Below are 19,300 nucleotides of genomic sequence, written 5' to 3'. Positions count from 1 at the left end.
TACCGTTACCAAAAGGATAACGGTCATCGTAAACAGGACGATGATCAACATTATTCCCCAAGGGACTCTCATCAAAAGGATGATAGTGAGAAAAATATTGGAAAATAAGGCTGCTGACAAAAAGTTCAATAAACATGACTTATTGGGTAGTATTGGAACATTACTGGTTAAGACTTGCTTGGGGTATCGACAACAAAAGGTTGCAGAAAGAATATTCTCTGGGGAGATGTGGCTTCATCAACAAAAGGTTACAGGAAGCAACTCATTGAGGGACGCTTAATGCGAACAAGGCAAGGATTTAAAGAAACATTATTTTGACTTAGCTGAGGATAACATCTTATCAACAAAAGGTTGGAGGATGTAACTCAATGGGGAACGCCCGATAACAGGGTAGGAACCCACTCAGAGGAAGTGACAATGACTTAACTGAGGGTTGGCCTGGATACCTACGACTAAAACCTTGGATCTTGATTCATGTTATATGCATAAATGTTATGTATGCGTTATGTAATAAAGTGATGCATATGATGCATGTGATGCATGTTTGAATGCAAACAATGATTGGTTTGTTTGGGATTGGCCCCCCTTTTTCAAAGGCGATGTATTTTCTAGATACCAATGTTGGTTGTATATTTTTGTGTGGGGGTGCCAGCAAGGTGGACTTTGGTTTTTCTGGTAACTGTCAATGCGGGTTGGACTATTGATTGGTGAAAGGATCTGACTACCCGACACTCGGTAGCTGATGATGTGCTGAACACGCAATAGGTGTGGATACTCCTGGTGCCCCAAGTTTTATCTCTTGCTAATATATTGTGTATTTGTCTTTGAGAAGATCTCGATTTCTTTTTCTGATGCATTTGGCCAGCCTGTAACTTATCTTAGCGACGTGATCAACGCATGATGATCATGCCTTTGATATGCCCCTAGTATTCTTGTCAATATATGGTGTTGTATTGGTATGAACTTTCGATGTTTTGGTTGTGAATTCAAGCAATTTCCAGTGTCTGACGCAATCTGCTTGGTTGACTTGCAGATATGGAGGGAACTTTCCTCTTAGAACTTATCTTGCCCCAGGCTGTAGGGTGTTCGAAGGAATTCTCCTTGAAAGGAAATCTTTAGGAGTGATTATCCCATGACATGGTCCGAGTCTGTTTCCTCCAACGTCTGACCCTTGCAATGGTCTTCCCTGATTAGTCTTTGAGGGATTTGCCCCAGACGTACTGAGTATTAAAGTGTTTTTTCCTCCCTGATCAACCGATGCTTGGAGATTTGTCTTATACTGACTACTTCTTCAGTCAACATAACCAAAAGATGCCATGCCCTTGATCCATAGAATTATGAGATGGTTTTGATTCGTGTCAGCACCAACGATCAAGTACCTCTCGAATTGCCCCCTGTTGGAATTTCTTTGATGTCAAGTATTGTCTGATAGTTAAGAATTATTATTCAAGAAATGGTGATTTTAATGCAATAGTTATGCAAGTTTTGAAAAACAATCATTCATTTCGGGATTGTTGTGGTAGTGTGTGGCGAGTAGACCATGAGTCCAAACACGGTGTTGATTTAGGTAGCGTGTGATTGATATAGTGAGATTAGAATATTAGCAAATCTTCAGGAGTCAGTTTACGCAACCTTGCTGTAGTATGCTTTCAGAATAAACCCTACTTCAATTAGGTCTTTTGAGGGTTGTAACGTGGCTTGGTTCACAGTTATTGAAACGAAAGGATATAAGGCTCAAAGTTTATTTTAACCCACCCCTTCTTCATGATGATCTCCAATCCTACGTTTAGTTAATTCGATACACATTTTGCTTTTGTGAGAGTTCGGTAGTGCAATATCTCGTGAAATGACAGTCATCCTATTTTGCTCTTCATGGCTATTGGTGACCCTTTGATTTGGGTATGGTGGTCATTAATCCTTGTTTTGTTTTGAGGACTTTCATTGTCTCTATCGATTTTTGTTTTGATCCCTAACTTTTGCATGGACCGCTTGTTGAAGCTTTAATCCATCGGGATTGCCCCCAGTTTTTGCCTAAGTCTCCTTTTAGGGTGTTGGACTTGGCGGGCTCTTCTTTGATTGACTTTTTTGAAAATTGTGACTGCCAAGTCGTTGGTCATTGAAGAACAACTGACATAAAATTTGGATTTGTACGGTTCCTTCGACACTTTAGGATGTGTGCGAAGAATATCATGTGATTGATCCTTGTATGGGATATTTCGCCTTGTAATTTGAATGCATAGTCAAATTAACTGAACACTACCCTGCCCCAGGTTAAGCGTAAGGGTTCTGTAGATCCGAAAGAAACTCCTACTTCTAGGCTCGAAGTGGTTGACTAGGGATTAACTCCTTATCTCTCCGGTGTTTGGGATTTTGAAACAATGCATGTACATCATTAGCAAGGTTTTATCCGAAATCATACAATTAACAATTATGGGTATTTCGTTTTCGTCATCCTCCTTCCAACATTTACTAACAATAGTGTGATGAAGAAGGTGAAGTGGAAAAGCATGTGTTTGTGCTTTGTAAATGTGATAGATGAGTGAATATGAAAGATTGATTCAAAGCATGCATAATCATCCCATCAATAAGACCAAATACAAATAACAATGTTTAAAGAATACAGTACTTAAATGAACAAGAACAAATTACAAGAATGCAAAACGGTAAAAATGGAATAATGATCGCCTTCATTCAAAGCAACGAGACTTCATCTCTTGATTCTCTGGCGGAATTGCTCTGCTTGTTCAGGCCGATGGGAAGCTTTATCTTTGAGCTTCACTATGCTCCGCATGCACCGACATGGGATTTGTTGCAATGTTTGGCCTAACTAGCGTGAAAGTAACTACCTTACTGTCAATCAAATCTTGGACCTTGTGTTTGAAGGCCTTACAATTCTCCACTGTATGCCCTGGGGCACCCATATGATACTCGCAATGAGCATTAGCGTCGTAGCATGGTGGATAGGATGGAGTTGCAGGTGTTAGCTCCTTCAAAACAATTGATCCATCCTTTAGCAGGTAGGGAAGGATCTTGCTGTATGGTACCAGCAATGGATCAAAATGTCTTTCTGGTCTCCTTGCTCTCTGTTGGTTAGGTTGGCGTTGTTGTGGAGCATGTTGTTGTTGATTTTGATGTGGCTGCTGGTAAGCTGGCTGTTGGTACGAGTGTTGATATTATTGTTGATATGGTTGTTGATATGGTGGTTGATACGGTGTTAGGATGACAACAGCAACCTGATGGTAAGGTGCAGGAACATAGGGATGTGTCCTATATCCTCCTCCTCCCATTACGACATTGGTCTGACCTTCTGGCTTCTTTGGGAGATTAGGATAAGGTTTCTTCATCCCACTTGAAGCATTGGCAGCGCAAGGTAGCTTTCCCTTCTTGATCTGGCTCTCGATTCGTTCTCCCACGGAGACAACCTCAACCAAAGTTGGGAAACTGGATCCCACCATTTTCTCCATGTACTGGGTATGGAGAGTTCCCATAAACATATCAATCAGTTCCTTATCAAGGAAAGGAGGTTGGACACGAGTTACTAGCTCTCTCCAACGTTGGGCGTATTCCTTAAATGACTCATTGTCGCGTTGAGTCATGTCTTGCAGCTGTGTGCGATTGGGCACTAGATCAGTGTTGTATTGATAATGCCTAAGGAAGGCTTCAACAAGGTCTCTCCATGACTGGACCTATCCTTTATCTAGTTGCATGTACCATTCCAAGGATGCCCCACTAAGGCTATCTTGGAAGTAATGAATCAGGATTTGATCATTACTGATGTGGGTGATCGCGACTTTATGAGTCGATTGGGGTATTGACTGCAAGTGCACAGTCTAATCGCGTAGTTTTAAAAGATATCGATTCCACAGGGATTTAATGAATCGATATACCGTTTTTCTAAGGTTACTTCGTAAAGCTAAGGCGGATGATACTTTGATGATTAGGGGGAAAAGTAAAACTAAAATAGGATCTATATTAAATATCAAATAACGCGGATATCGATATGTAGTTCGTCGTAATTAGGGAATCAAATCTTCGTTGGTTTCTTAGTTTTAAAATAAGTCTTTTCAGTAGACACTATTGATTAAAAGTCCTTTCTCAAACTCTCGCTTTGTTGAATCAGACTATGACTCTATATTAACGTACGCTCTCACTATTTAGTTAAATCTAAAATCACTTTTTGAAAACAATAGAATCTATAGAAACTCTTTTTAAGAAAATACTAACCATTTAAACACCCTCGTCTCAAACTCTCGCTCTGTTGACTTAGATTATATGATTAACTTAAATGCTTAACTCTCGTCCTCACATTTAACCTTTAAAAATACTTTTTGAAAATGATTAGAATTTAATTAACTCTAAAAATTGCTTTCGCCCTGATTTAAAGTTAGTGTCCAATTTACACTGTCCAGTTAAAAGCTCAAACCGTCGTTCTATTGATTTTAACTTCTTTATCTTTTTTTTACTCTTGTACAAAAACTTTGGTGTTAACTCTGTAAATTTAGACCATAAAAAGAGTGACTATATTTTTTTTAAATAAATTTAAACCAACTTAGTTTTGATTCCTTTATTCCGCTTACTTTATATACCGATATCTAAGTTTATTTAGCCGGACATGCTAAACAAGCCTAAACAATAATTATGCTTAAATACAGTCATATCAGACAAACAGTATAGATAAACAGCAGTACAGAGCATATATGAATTAAAATAATAAATTAATGAACCTGTAAAATTAATAGAAATCTTGGTTATTCCCTAGCTTCGATGCTCGAACACTCCACCAAAAACCGGTTGGATTTGTTCTTCACAATCTTCGATCGGACAGGAAAATAAAAACGAAGAAGTAAAATACTATGATCTAACGTAAGGTTAGATTCAGTAAAAGTTACACAGTAGTTTCCGGTGTAGAAACTATTGTGAGAAAATTAATTGAATGCCTAAAAAATTAAGCTAACAAAGAAAAGAAAAGAAAATGCTAAGGAAATAAAAATGCTAGGAAAATATATTGCTGTAAAAACTTGCACGGCGGAAAAAAGAAGAGAGGAGCAGGGTTCCACAATTGGGTCTATTTATATTCATCCATAAAGTAACCGTTTCTTCCAAAGTCTCTTCAGTAGGTTTTCTAGCGTGTCAACGAGTCAGAGGAAGAATAGGAGAGAACGTGCTTCTGTTACGCGTCAAAGCCAAAAAAATAGGAGTGGGGGTGTGACATCCGTCACACCATGTGTTACGCTCGTAACACTGAGCAGAGGGGCGTGACGCTCGTCACACCTTGTGTGGCGGTCGTCACAGCATCACAGCGCTTCTCCTTTGTAGTTGTGAGCTGGACTTTAGTGGAATGCTTTTCCTAGAGAATCCTCTTTTTGCACCCCCTTTTCTTTCTTTTTCACGTATGCTTCAAATAATGTTACCTGAAATAAATAGAAGGAAAATACCAAGTAATATCGAATAATATAAAATAAATCGAATCAAATAATAATATAATTTAATTAAATCAAGTCCAAAAATATGATATTATTTCATGTTATCAAACTCCCCCACACTTAGACTTTTGCTTGTCCTCAAGCAAGATACAATGTAGAAATCGGTTTAAAATATTAGCCAGATGAAATTTCCAAACACACATCAATTCGTAGTAGGTTGCAAGTAAATCTCGTTTAAAAATAACCTAAGCTTAATCTTAACATCACAAATTACTGTAACAACACTAGATAACCCTACCTTATGCAAACCAGTTCGAGTCATGCTATTATAGCTAGCCTAGTTCTTTTACTCTTATTTCACCCGTTTTCGTTCTAGCGAAATCACATTAAGCCCTTTATCTTTTCACGCACATAGTGGAGTAACCGGTTAGCGATTCTGATCCCCTTTTTAGCTGGAAGTTCTGGTACATAAGTTAGATAACTTCGTTATTTAGTCCATTGCAAATTGCGGGGGATCGGACCGTAGTCCGCCCTACCAAGTTCAGCACCAGAAACCGCTGAACCAACTCACAATGGATCGTTCATACTATGTTTTTTTTTGTAGGGTCTGCAACCTTTGGATTAAATGATCGGGTAAGGATCACCTAACTTAATTAGTGCATTTCCTGATTTTTAATATATTGTTTTGGGAATCATTCACTTATATTCATCGGCTCTCCACGTAGTTTGCTATTAAGATGGTGCCGACTTCTCGTATAAACTACTCGGGGTTACTATAAAACTAAAAGTTCAAGGGATTGGTATAATAGGTACTTTTCCTGATCTAACATGTTGAGGTTTTTAGAGCGTTGGGGCGGTAATAATTTTGTCTTAATTTTACTCAAGTTTGATAAAATAAGCAACCTTTATACTTATTGAGTGTGTTGAATTTTTGTTATGGCTCAAGAAAATTGAGGGGAGTAGATAATAAAAAAAAAATTCACACTAGGGACTCGACTTAAAATAAATATATATTATATAATTTTTTTAAAATATTTTTTATATATAAATGAAAGGGAAATAACAATGAAAGGGAAAATAAAATGAAAGGGAAAATAACATACTTGAAAGAGGAATGTTGAAAGAGAAATAATCATAACTGAAACAAAGTTTTCCCCCCTATACTTAAATGAAACATTGTCCCCAATGTTTGAAAGAAAAGCGAAAAGAAAGGAAAACTAAAGAAATATGCTCAACTCTGCCTGCGTCCTCTTGTTCTCGGCCCCGGTGATCGTTGACGAACTTCCAAGTCATCAAACCTGTTGAGCAAGTCAGTGAACCGCTGGTCGGTTATTGCATTCCTCGCTTCCTGTTGTTGTTGCATCTGGCGCATCAGTTGCATCACTTTGTTATTCTGCGCCTGCATGACATCAAGCCATTGGGATTGATGTTTAATAGCGTCCATGATGTCATCATTAGTTGCTGGACTTCTTCTTCGACGACGTCGGGAGGATGGACCAGTTGCATTATCGGAAGGGTTAAGCGGGGCTGACTGTTGTTCAGGACCTTGATCACCTTGCTCTATTTCCTCAAACTCGTCCGGGGGCGGGTTTGCTTGTGTAGGCTCGGTAGCTTCGGGAGCATTTAGATCATAGATGAATCAGTCGGGGTTGGTGACATCTGTGAGGGCAATGTTGGGCAAAACAACGCTTGGGACTTCTTGGTTATTCACCATAAGATAATACCTTCCGCCTACCCTATTTTTGATTAAGCGGCTGGAGCGACAATAGCTTATATCCATGAATAGGGGTGGCAGAGATTGCAAATTTTGAAGTCTGTCCCCTAGATGTAAGCCGAGTGCGATGGTGGTTATTAATCCTCCAATCACAAAAGGTTGACGGCCTCGAGCACATAGGGTACGGATATGGTGAAATAAGAAAGAGGCGGCGTTTACCTTTGTATCCATTTCAAAGATGCAATGGAGGAAGAATAATTCCTTCGCGTTGACTTTGTTGTTGTTCGGTCTTCCAAAAATGGTATTTTGCAGGATACGGATAAAATACCGGATGGTGGGGTTATGTATGTGCGAAGCAAGTAGTGCATCCCAATTAGTGGTTTCCACACCAGATATTTTTCCAAAGAGGTCGAATGCATTTATGTGCCACTGTGAGTTCGGAGGGATTCTTGGATGGACCTGGTCTCCTACAGGGAAGTGTAGCATGGCACTCAACTGATCCTGGGATAGTGAGTACTCGGTGTTGAACATGCGGAAAGTTGCGGTACCGGTTAAGTACTCGTCTTCACCGGTTGGAGTGGTGTATGAATAAGAACTTAAAAATTCTAAGGTGAGTGATGGGTAGGTAGGGTGATTTTGTGTGCAAAGAAAGGTTAAATCAGAAAGCCTAAGTAGCCATTGCACACCTTGAAGTAATCCTAATTCTTGTAAACAATTTAAATCAGGATACCTGGTAGAGACGACACCTCGTTGTTGGAACCGATCGAACTGCTCTCATTAATAGTTATCATCTTCAGATCGGAAGATGATATTTCCGAATTGTTGGTTCTCTACCATAGTTTATATGTAGGTTGAAAGAAGGAAAGGAGATGAAAATGTATTTGTATAGAATGGTTTGTTGGAATGATGTGGTGTAGGAAGAAATGGATTGTAGGTATTTATAGGAAAAGTTTTGGAATTGGGAAGAGGAGTGGGTGAGAGAAAAATAAATGTGGATGAATGTGAGTGGGATGGAGTAAAGGTGAGTTGAATGGAAAAATGAAAAGATGGGGAGCAACGGTCATGTCCCCAACGGTCACCAACGTTCACCTATTCTGAAGTTGTCACGCTCGAGACAGAAGGTGTTACGGGCGTCATGTGCACTTGCGTGGCGACCGTGATGGCTTGTGTGATGCTCGTCACACCGGTTAGCTTGCAACGGTCACTGCCGCTCGTGACTGCTTACGTGGGTGCTTCATAAATTGTTTTTATTAATAATTTTTTTTGTTTTGTTTATTATATTTGCTATTGTTATATTTTTGAATTGCCATGTATGTTATTCTACTACACACCATAGGGTATATATATATTTTTCTCTAATAGGCTATGTAAGTAGTAGCATATAGTGAATATCATTACTGGTAATTGTAGACAGTGCATAAAACAAATTAAAATTTAATTTAACCAATAATGCAATAGCTTCATAAAATAAACATAATGTAACATTTGAAGATAAAAGAAAACATGCGAAAAACAAATACTAAGATTAAAAGTAATGCTAAATGAAACTATAAATTGCCTAAAACTAAATCTAATTAACTAAGAACTTCTAGCCACTTGTAGGATCTCTGGCCGGAGGAGCAAAGGAATTGACACAGTTTAGCAACTCGTGGAATTGATTTGTCATACTACTCATGTATCCCAGAAATTCATGTCCCATATTAGTTAACTCTTCTCTGATGGCATCTTATTCTGACATCAAAGCTTGAATGGCGGTGTTATAATCAGTTCCGGGCATATGATGTCTAAGATCAGGTATTGCCGATTCTGCGGGCGGGATAGGATGAGGTGGAGAGGCAACATCATGGTAACCAGTTGGTGTCTGTGGATCAGACTCAGCATAAGGAATCTGGTCGTCACAAATCTCATAATCTTGGATGGATTCAACAGATCTGACAGGAGAAGGTATTCCATTCAGGTTGTAGAGCCAATTATTTCGGTTATGGACACTAGTCATCGGACTAGGCATGGTGAATAGGTAAAGAACTTGGTTGTTAATTATTAGTTCAAACTCTTCAGGCCCAAGGTTTCCTATAAACATAGTGTTGAAGAGGAAAGGTATATTCATAGGCTCAATGCCACAAAAAGGGTTCAAGTCAAGCATGGGTTGGCGCAATCCAATAGCATTAGCAATCATGGTTATCAATCCTCATATTTGAATCGGTGCACGGTCATCTTGAATAAGGCGGTCAAAACTCGCCAACATATAGGTGACACCATTCACTGGACGGTTCTGGGAAGCACAAAATATTATGAAGAGTTCATCACGTGATACTGTGGTAATGTTTGATTTCTTCCCAAAAAGAGTGTGTGCTAGGATCTTGTGGAAATAACGAAAAGCTGGGTTATGTATGTTTCCAGAAAGAAACTCATGTTCCTCAGGGTCGTCATTACCCGTCAAACTTCCCCAAAAATGCTCAAGCTCTCTATATTCAAAAAGGTCTTCTTGGCTCATGGTGAATGTATCAAAAGAAGTAGGGAACCCTAAAAGGTTAGTAAATTCTTGAATGTTATACTGATACTCCATGTTGAACATCCTGAACTGAATGAAACCTCGGTTTATTCCTTTTCCATGGTTTGGTAGATACATCAGGGAGCTAAGAAATTCTAGAGTTAGCCTCCGGTAAGTGACAAATTGTCTTCGAATAGGAGTGGTTTCCCACCCTATTTGACTCAGCAGATACAGGACACTCTCTCTTAGTCCAAGGGCAGTCATTGCCCAATCATCAGCATAAAAACTTGGGTGCATCTCTCTCTCTGCTAGTTCTTCAAATTTTTGTCTCTGAGCTCTCCCTCTAAATTTGATACCCATACGATCAATATGTCCCATCAGGTTAATGTTAACTAAAGAAAAGAAAAACAAGAATTTAGTCAGGATTTGGCCAGATGCCAAAAGAAGAAAAGAAGAAAAGTTTTATAAAATAAAATAAATGAAGAATGAATACTGAATAAAATCAAAAAGAATAATCAAAGAAAAAATAAAATAAAAATAGAAAATAAAATAGAAAGTTGTGGATTGTCTCCCACGAAGCGCTTTGTTTAATGTCGCAAGCTCGACATAAAACTATTAAATGCTAATCTATTAATTTTGGAGACAATACGTCTAAGTGCAGGACTTGCGAGTCTTCATTGTTTTCAGCATAGTGATAATGTTTCAAACGCTTCCCGTTTACGATAAATGCTTCCGTAGATTTTCCTTTAATTTCCACAGCTCCACTAGGGAAGACATTAGTGACTTGGAAAGGGCCTGACCATCTAGATCGTAGTTTTCCTGGGAATAACTTAAGTCTAGAGTTAAACAATAGGACTACATCGCCTTGTTTGAAAGTTTTCCTTGATATGCGCTTATCATGCCATTTTTCGTTCTTTCTTTGTAGATTCTGGCATTTTCGTATGCGTCTTGTCTAAGTTCCTCTTATTCGTTTATATCAAGGATTCGCTTTTCACCGGCGGCCTTATAGTTTAAATTTAAATTTTTAATAGCCCAATAGGCCTTATGTTCTAACTCTACCGGGAGGTGGAAAGATTTACCATAAATAAGCCTAAATGGGGTTGTTCCTATGGGAGTTTTGTAAGCGGTTCGATATGCCCATATAGCTTCGGGTAATTTTGATGACCAGTCTTTCCTCGAGGTGGCGACTGTTTTTTCCAATATCTGTTTAATTTCTCTGTTAGACACTTCCACTTGTCCACTGGTTTGAGGATGGTAAGGTGTCGCTACTCGATGTTTTACACCATACTTAAACAATAGTTTTTCGAATATCCTAGATATGAAATGCGATCCACCATCACTGACGACTATTCTTGGGACACCAAATCTTGGAAAGATTATATTCTTAAAGAGTTTAATTACTACTCGTGTGTCGTTTGTTGGAGAAGCTATAGCCTCAATCCATTTTGATACGTAGTCAACCGCTACGAGTATGTACTTGTTACCGAAAGAGGGTGGAAAATGTCCCATGAAATCTATTCCCCACACGTCGAAAATTTCTACTTCCAAAATTCCTTTTTGTGGCATCTCGTCACGTCTAGATATGTTTCTTGTGCGTTGACACCTATCGCATTTCTTGACAGCGACATGCACATCCTTCCATATGTTTGGCCAATAAAGACCGCTTGTAGGATTTTAGAGCAGGTCTTGGATGTACTTGCGTGTCCACCATAAGGAGCGGAATTACAATGTTGTATTATACTTTCTACCTCTTCTTCAGGTATACACCGACGGAAAATACCATCGGGGCCTCTTTTGAAAAGTAAAGGGTCGTCCCAGTAATAATGTTTCATGTCGTGGAAGAATCGTTTCTTTTGTTGGTAGGATAAATCAAGTGGAACCACTCCGGCGGCTAAATAATTGACAAAATCGGCGTACCATGGTGTAATGCATACAACCAAGGTGGTCTCTACCTGTTCATCAGCTCTATTTTCTTCCAAATTAGCTATAAGTTTATCGTACGAGAAGTCATCGTTGATCGATGTTCTTTCCGGTTCCAGGTTTTCAAGTCTAGAGAGGTGATCTGCTACTACGTTTTTAGTTCCTTTTTATCTTTGATTTCCAAATCAAATTCTTGTAACAACAAGATCCACCTTAGGAGTCTAGGTTTAGCGTCCTTTTTTGTTAAGAGGTACTTAATGGCAGCGTGGTCAATGTAAACGATTATTTTAGCTCCGACCAAGTAGGAACGAAATTTATCTAGTGCAAATACTACTGCTAAAAGTTCTTTCTCGGTCATGGCGTAATTCATTTGTGCTTCATCTAGAGTTCTACTCGCATAATATATGACGTGAAGTTTTTTATCCTTTCGTTGTCCTAAAACAGCGCCTACGGCGTAGTCACTTGCGTCACACATTATTTCGAATTGTTCATTCCAATCCGGAGTCTGCATTATGGGCGCAGAGATCAATGCTTGTTTAAGTGTTTGAAATGCTTCTAAACACTTATTGTCGAAGATGAATTCAGCGTCTTTCATTAATAATCCGGTTAAAGGTTTAGTTATTTTAGAGAAATCTTTAATGAATCGTCGGTAGAAACCGGCATGTCCTAGGAAGCTTCGTACTTCTCTCACAGTTTTCGGAGGTTGAAGGTTTTCGATTACTTCTATTTTGGCTTTGTCTACTTCAATTCCTCTATTTGATATGATGTGTCCTAAAACAATTTCTTCTTGTACCATAAAGTGACATTTTTCCCAATTAAGTACTAGGTTTACTTTTACACATCGTTCTAGAACTCTTTCTAGGTTTTCAAGACATTCTTCGAAACTTTGTCCGCATACGGAAAAGTCATCCATAAAGACTTCCATGATGTTTTCGAGAAAATCGGCGAATATTGCCATCATGCACCTTTGGAAGGTTGTAGGAGCATTGCACAAGCCAAACGGCATTCATCGATAAGCGAAGGTACCAAAAGGACATGTGAACGTTGTCTTTTCTTGGTCATCAGGATGAATTGGTATTTGAAAGAAGCCTGAGTAACCGTCTAGATAGCAAAAATGAGAATGCTTGACTAGTCGTTCTAACATATGGTCTATGAATGGTAAAGGAAAATGATCTTTTCGGGTTGCTTTGTTTAGTTTCCTATAGTCAATGCACATTCTCCATTCCGATTCGATTCGTTTGGTTATAGTTTCTCCTTTTTCATTTTCGATCACGGTTGTACCTCCTTTCCTTGGTACTACGTGTACATGACTAACCCATTTGCTATCGGATATAGGATATATAATACCTGCCTCTAATAACTTCGTTACTTTCTTCTTCACTACCTCACTCAGGATCGGGTTTAGTCTCCTCTGATGTTCCCTAGAAGTTTTACAGTCTTCTTCTAGCATGATGCGGTGCATACAAATAGAAGGAATTATCCCTTTAAGATCGGTGATGTTGTATCCTAGTGCGGTTGGATATTTTCTTAAGATATGTAAGAGTTTTTCGGTTTCGAGTTTTCCTAGGTCTGCATTTACTATCAATGGTCGTTCAAGTTCTAAGTCTAGGAATTCATATCTCAGATTTTTGGGAAGTGTTTTCAGGTCGAGGGTTGGTTTCTTAAGGCATTGCGTAGGATCCGATGTTATTGCTAAACATTGGTTCAGTCTGTCTTCTACACGATAGTCAGACAAATCGTCATTTTCTAATTCTGTTTCTTTTATGCATTCATCGATGATATCCATGAAGTAACATGTGTCTTCTATTGCAGGTGCTTTCAAAAATTTGGAAAGAATGAACTCAATTTTCTCTTCTCCTACTTCGAAAGTGAGTCGTCCTCGTTTTACGTCTATGATGGCACCGGCGGTTGCTAAGAATGGTCTTCCCAATATAATGAGGGTAACTTCATCTTCTCTTATGTCCATAATTATAAAATCGGTGGGAATGTAGAATTGACCTATACGCACGGGAACGTTTTCAAGAATTCCTACAGGATATCTAACGGAGCGATCTGCTAATTGCACAGACATTTTAGTTGGTCTTAATTCTCCCATTTCCAGTTTCTTGCATATGGATAAGGGCATAACACTGATACCGGCTCCTAAATCACACAACGCTTTGTCTATGACAAATTTTCCTATATGACAGGGTATAGAGAAACTACCAGGATCTTTAAGTTTAGGAGGCATATTCTGGATTATTGCACTACACTCAGCAGTGAGTGTAACGGTTTCGCTATCCTCAAGTTTCCTTTTATTAGATAAGATTTCTTTTAAAAACTTAGCATATGAGGGCATCTGTGTAATAGCTTCTGTAAAAGGGATTGTGACGTTTAATTGTTTCAGTAGGTCAACAAATTTTTTAAATTGGCCCGCGTCTTTGGTTTTAATAAGCCTTTGAGGGTAAGGGATAAGTGGTTTATAAGGCGGTGGAGGTACATAAGGTTCTTTCTTTTCTACGGTTTCCTTATTACACTCTTCCTTTTCCTTAAGTTTACTTTCTTCCTCAGTTGACTTTTTAGAGTTTTGGTTTTCAATTCTTGGGTCAGATGGTCCTTCTACCTCTGTTCCACTTCTTAATATAATTGCATGAGTGTGGCCTTTCGGGTTAGGTTGGGGCTGTCCAGGAAATGTACCAGTTGGGGCAGCAGTAGGCGCTTGTTGTTGAGTTACTTGTGAGATTTGTGTTTCCAGCATTTTGTTATGGGTAGCCAGGGCATCTACTTTACTTGCTAGTTGTTTAATCTGTTCGCTAGTGTGTACATTCTGGTTTAAGAACTCTTTATTCGTTTGCTGTTGAGAAGCTATGAAGTTCTCCATCATGATTTCCAAGTTGGATTTCCTAGGAACTTTATTGTTAGGTGTAGATGGGGTCGGCTTTTGATACCCAGGAGGTATAGCTGGAGCTTGACTGGGAGCTTGACCTGGTGCGTATAAAGCATTATTACTCTTATATGAAAAATTAGGATGGTTCTTCCAGTTTGAGTTATATGTATGCGAGTAGGGATCTCCTTGAGCATAGTTCACTTGCTCTGCTTGGATTCCTGTTAGGAGTTGACAATCAGTAGGAGTGTGACCTTGAATTCCACAGACTTCGCAGTTTTGAGTTACGGCAACCACGGTGGCTGGAGGTGATACATTTAAACTTTCGATTTTCTGGGCAAGAGCATCCACTTTTGCATTAACATGATCAAGGCTACTTATCTCGTACATGCCCCATTTTGTTTGAGGTTTTTCTACCATTGTTCGGTCGCTTCCCCACTGATAATGATTTTGGGCCATGCTCTCGATAAGTTGATAAGCATCGGTGTAAGGTTTGTCCATAAGCGCACCACCTGCGGCGACGTCTATTGTTAACCTTGTGTTGTATAAGAGACCATTATAGAAGGTATGAATTAATAACCAGTCCTCTAAACCATGGTGTGGACAAAGTCTCATCATGTCTTTGTATCTTTCCCATGCTTCGAAAAGAGACTCGTTATCTTTTTGCTTAAATCCATTTATCTGGGCTCTTAACATAGCTGTTTTGCTTGGAGGAAAATATCGGGCAAGAAAGACTTTCTTCAACTCATTCCATGTGGTGACTGAGTTGGAAGGAAGAGACTGAAGCCATCTTCTAGCTTTATCTCTTAACGAGAAAGGAAAGAGACGAAGTCGAATTGCCTCTGAAGTGACACCATTAGCTATTGGTGACCCTTTGATTTGGGTGTGGTGGTCATTAATCCTTGTTTTGTTTTGAGGACTTTCATTGTCTCTTTCGATTTTTGTTTTGATCCCTAACTTTTGCATGGACCGCTTGTTGAAGCTTTAGTCCATCGGGATTGCCCCCAGTTTTTGCCTAAGTCTCCTTTTAGGGTGTTGGACTTAGCGGGCTCTTCTTTGATTGATTTTTTTGAAAATTGTGACTGCCAAGTTGTTGGTCATTGAAGAACAACTGACATAAAATTTGGATTTGTACGGTTCCTTCGACACTTTAGGATGTGTGCGAAGAATATCATGTGATTGATCCTTGTATGGGATATTTCGCCTTGTAATTTGAATGCAAAGTCAAATTAACTGAACACTACCCTGCCCCAGGTTAAGCGTAAGGGTTCTGTAGATCCGAAAGAAACTCCTACTTCTAGGCTCGAAGTGGTTGACTAGGGATTAACTCCTTATCTCTCCGGTGTTTGGGATTTTGAAACAATGCATGTACATCATTAGCAAGGTTTTATCCGAAATCATACAATCAACAATTATGGGTATTTCGTTTTCGTCATCCTCCTTCCAACATTTACTAACAATAGTGTGATGAAGAAGGTGAAGTGGAAAAGCATGTGTTTGTGCTTTGTAAATGTGATAGATGAGTGAATATGAAAGATTGATTCAAAGCATGCATAATCATCCCATTAATAAGACCAAATACAAATAACAATGTTTAAAGAATACAGTACTTAAATGAATAAGAACAAATTACAAGAATGCAAAACGGTAAAAATGGAATAATGATCGCCTTCATTCAAAGCAACGAGACTTCATCTCTTGATTCTCTGGCGGAATTGCTCTGCTTGTTCAGGCTGATGGGAAGCTTTATCTTTGAGCTTCACTATGCTCCGCATGCGCCGACATGGGGTTTGTTGCAACGTTTGGCCTAACTAGCGTGAAAGTAACTACCTTACTGTCAATCAAATCTTGGACCTTGTGTTTGAAGGCCTTACAATTCTCCACTGTATGCCCTGGGGCACCCATATGATACTCGCAATGAGCATTAGCGTCGTAGCATGGTGGATAGGATGGAGTTGCAGGTGTTAGCTCCTTCAAAACAATTGATCCATCCTTTAGCAGGTAGGGAAGGATCTTGCTGTATGGTACCAGCAATGGATCAAAATGTCTTTCTGGTCTCCTTGCTCTCTGTTGGTTAGGTTGACGTTGTTGTGGAGCATGTTGTTGTTGATTTTGATGTGGCTGCTGGTAAGCTGGCTGTTGGTACGAGTGTTGATATTATTGTTGATATGGTTGTTGATATGGTGGTTGATACGGTGTTAGGATGACAACAACAACCTGATGGTAAGGTGCAGGAACATAGGGATGTGTCCTATATCCTCCTCCTCCCATTACGACATTGGTCTGACCTTTTGGCTTCTTTGGGAGATTAGGATAAGGTTTCTTCATCCCACTTGAAGCATTGGCAGCGCAAGGTAGCTTTCCCTTCTTGATCTGGCTCTCGATTCGTTCTCCCACGGAGACAACCTCAGCAAAAGTTGGGAAACTGGATCCCACCATTTTCTCCATGTACTGGGTATGGAGAGTTCCCATAAACATATCAATCAGTTCCTTATCAAGGAGAGGAGGTTGGACATGAGTTACTAGCTCTCTCCAACGTTGGGCGTATTCCTTAAATGACTCATTGTCGCGTTGAGTCATGTCTTGCAGCTGTGTGCGATTGGGCACTAGATCAGTGTTGTATTGATAATGCCTAAGGAAGGCTTCAACAAGGTCTCTCCATGACTGGACCTGTCCTTTATCTAGTTGCATGTACCATTCCAAGGATGCCCCACTAAGGCTATCTTGGAAGTAATGAATCAGGATTTGATCATTACTGATGTGGGTGATCGCGACTTTATGAGTCGATTGGGGTATTGACTGCAAGTGCACAGTCTAATCGCGTATTTTTAAAAGATATCGATCCCACAGGGACTTAATGAATTGATATACCGCTTTTTCTAAGGTTACTTCGTAAAGCTAAGGCGGATGATACTTTGATGATTAGGGGGAAAAGTAAAACTAAAATAGGATCTAGATTAAATATCAAATAATGCGGATATCGGTATGTAGTTTGTCGTAATTAGGGAATCAAATCTTCGTTGGTTTCTTAGTTTTAAAATAAGTCTTTTCAGTAGACACTATTGATTAAAAGTCCTTTCTCAAACTCTCGCTTTGTTGAATCAGACTATGACTCTATATTAACGTACGCTCTCACTATTTATTTAAATCTAAAATCACTTTTTGAAAACAATAGAATCTATAGAAACTCTTTTTAAGAAAATACTAACCATTTAAACGCCCTCGTCTCAAACTCTCGCTCTGTTGACTTAGATTATATGATTAACTTAAATGCTTAACTCTCGTCCTCACATTTAACCTTTAAAAATACTTTTTGAAAATGATTAGAATTTAATTAACTCTAAAAATTGATTTCGCCCTGATTTAAAGTTAGTGTCCAATTTACACTGTCCAGTTAAAAGCTCAAACCGTCGTTCTATTGATTTTAACTTCTTTATGTTTTTTTTACTCTCGTACAAAAACTTTGGTGTTAACTCTGTAAATTTAGACCATAAAAAGAGTGACTATATTTTTTTAAATAAATTTAAACCAACTTAGTTTTGATTCCTTTATTCCGCTTACTTTATATACCGATATCTAAGTTTATTTAGCCAGACATGCTAAACAAGCCTAAACAATAATTATGCTTAAATACAGTCATATCAGACAAACAGTATAGATAAACAGCAGTACAAAGCATATATAAATTAAAACAATAAATTAATGAACCTGTAAAATTAATAGAAATCTTGGTTATTCCCTAGCTTCGATGCTCGAACACTCCACCACAAACCGGTTGGATTTGTTCTTCACAATCTTCGATCGGACAGGAAAATAAAAACGAAGAAGTAAAATACTATGATCTAACGTAAGGTTAGATCCAGTAAAAGTTACACAGTAGTTTCCGGTGTAGAAACTATTGTGAGAAAATTAATTGAATGCCTAAAAAATTAAGCTAACAAAGAAAAGAAAATAAAATGCTAAGGAAATAAAAATGCTGGGAAAATATATTGCTGTAAAAACTTGCACGGCGGAAAAAAGAAGAGAAGAGCAGGGTTCCACAATTGGGTCTATTTATATTCATCCATAAAGTAACCGTTTCTTCCAAAGTCTCTTCAGTAGGTTTTCTAGCATGTAAACGAGTCAGAGGAAGAATAGGAGAGAACGTGCTTCTGTTACGCGTCAAAGCCAAAAAAATAGGAGTGGGGGTGTGACGTCCGTCACACCATGTGTTACGCTCGTAACACTGAGCAGAGGGGTGTGACGCTCGTCACACCTTGTGTGGCGGTCGTCACAGCATCACAGGGCTTCTCCTTTGTAGTTGTGGGCTGGGCTTTAGTGGAATGCTTTTCCTAGAGAATCCTCTTTTTGCACCCCCTTTTCTTTCTTTTTCACGTATGCTTCAAATAATGTTACCTGAAATAAATAGAAGGAAAATACCAAGTAATATCGAATAATATAAAATAGATCGAATCAAATAATAATATAACTTAATTAAATCAAGTCCAAAAATGTGATATTATTTCATGTTATCAGTGGGCAACCATCTTACGACAGTAAGCTCTGAGATGGGTTCTAGGGCAGCTGATCCCTTTGTACTTGTCAAAGTCTGGGACTTTGAATTTTTGTGGAATCACGAGTCCTGGCACCAGGCACATATCAACGGCGTCCAAACCGGGAGTAGTGTGAACCTCCAAGGACTTGAACTTCTCTTCTAAAGCATGGAGTCACTAACAGTTGGGTCTAAGAGACCTCCAACAACAGGTTTGGCGGGTTGTGGCATGAAGAAAGCGTCATACAGATCTTCATCACCCATCATGGATCCATGTCGAGCAGACGTAGAAAAATGCTCATGGGGGGTTTACATTGACCATCTTTGGAATAGGGGTAGGTCCTCCTCTAGGATGATT

General features: G+C 39.0%; 1 non-coding gene across 1 annotated transcript; it reads left to right on the top strand.

The window, feature by feature from the left end:
* The first annotated feature begins 15,000 nt into the window (after positions 1-15,000).
* LOC127077091 (small nucleolar RNA R71) lies at positions 15,001-15,107 on the top strand. The gene has a single exon (XR_007787075.1). It is a non-coding gene; the product is annotated as a small nucleolar RNA R71 (small nucleolar RNA).
* Positions 15,108-19,300: the final 4,193 nt, after the last annotated feature.

Source organism: Lathyrus oleraceus, chromosome 4, assembly GCF_024323335.1.
Source record: "Lathyrus oleraceus cultivar Zhongwan6 chromosome 4, CAAS_Psat_ZW6_1.0, whole genome shotgun sequence".
Classification (NCBI taxonomy): Eukaryota; Viridiplantae; Streptophyta; class Magnoliopsida; order Fabales; family Fabaceae; genus Lathyrus; species Lathyrus oleraceus.
The sequence above is the reverse complement of the archived record's forward strand: the minus strand, read 5'-3'. Positions and strand labels throughout refer to the sequence as shown.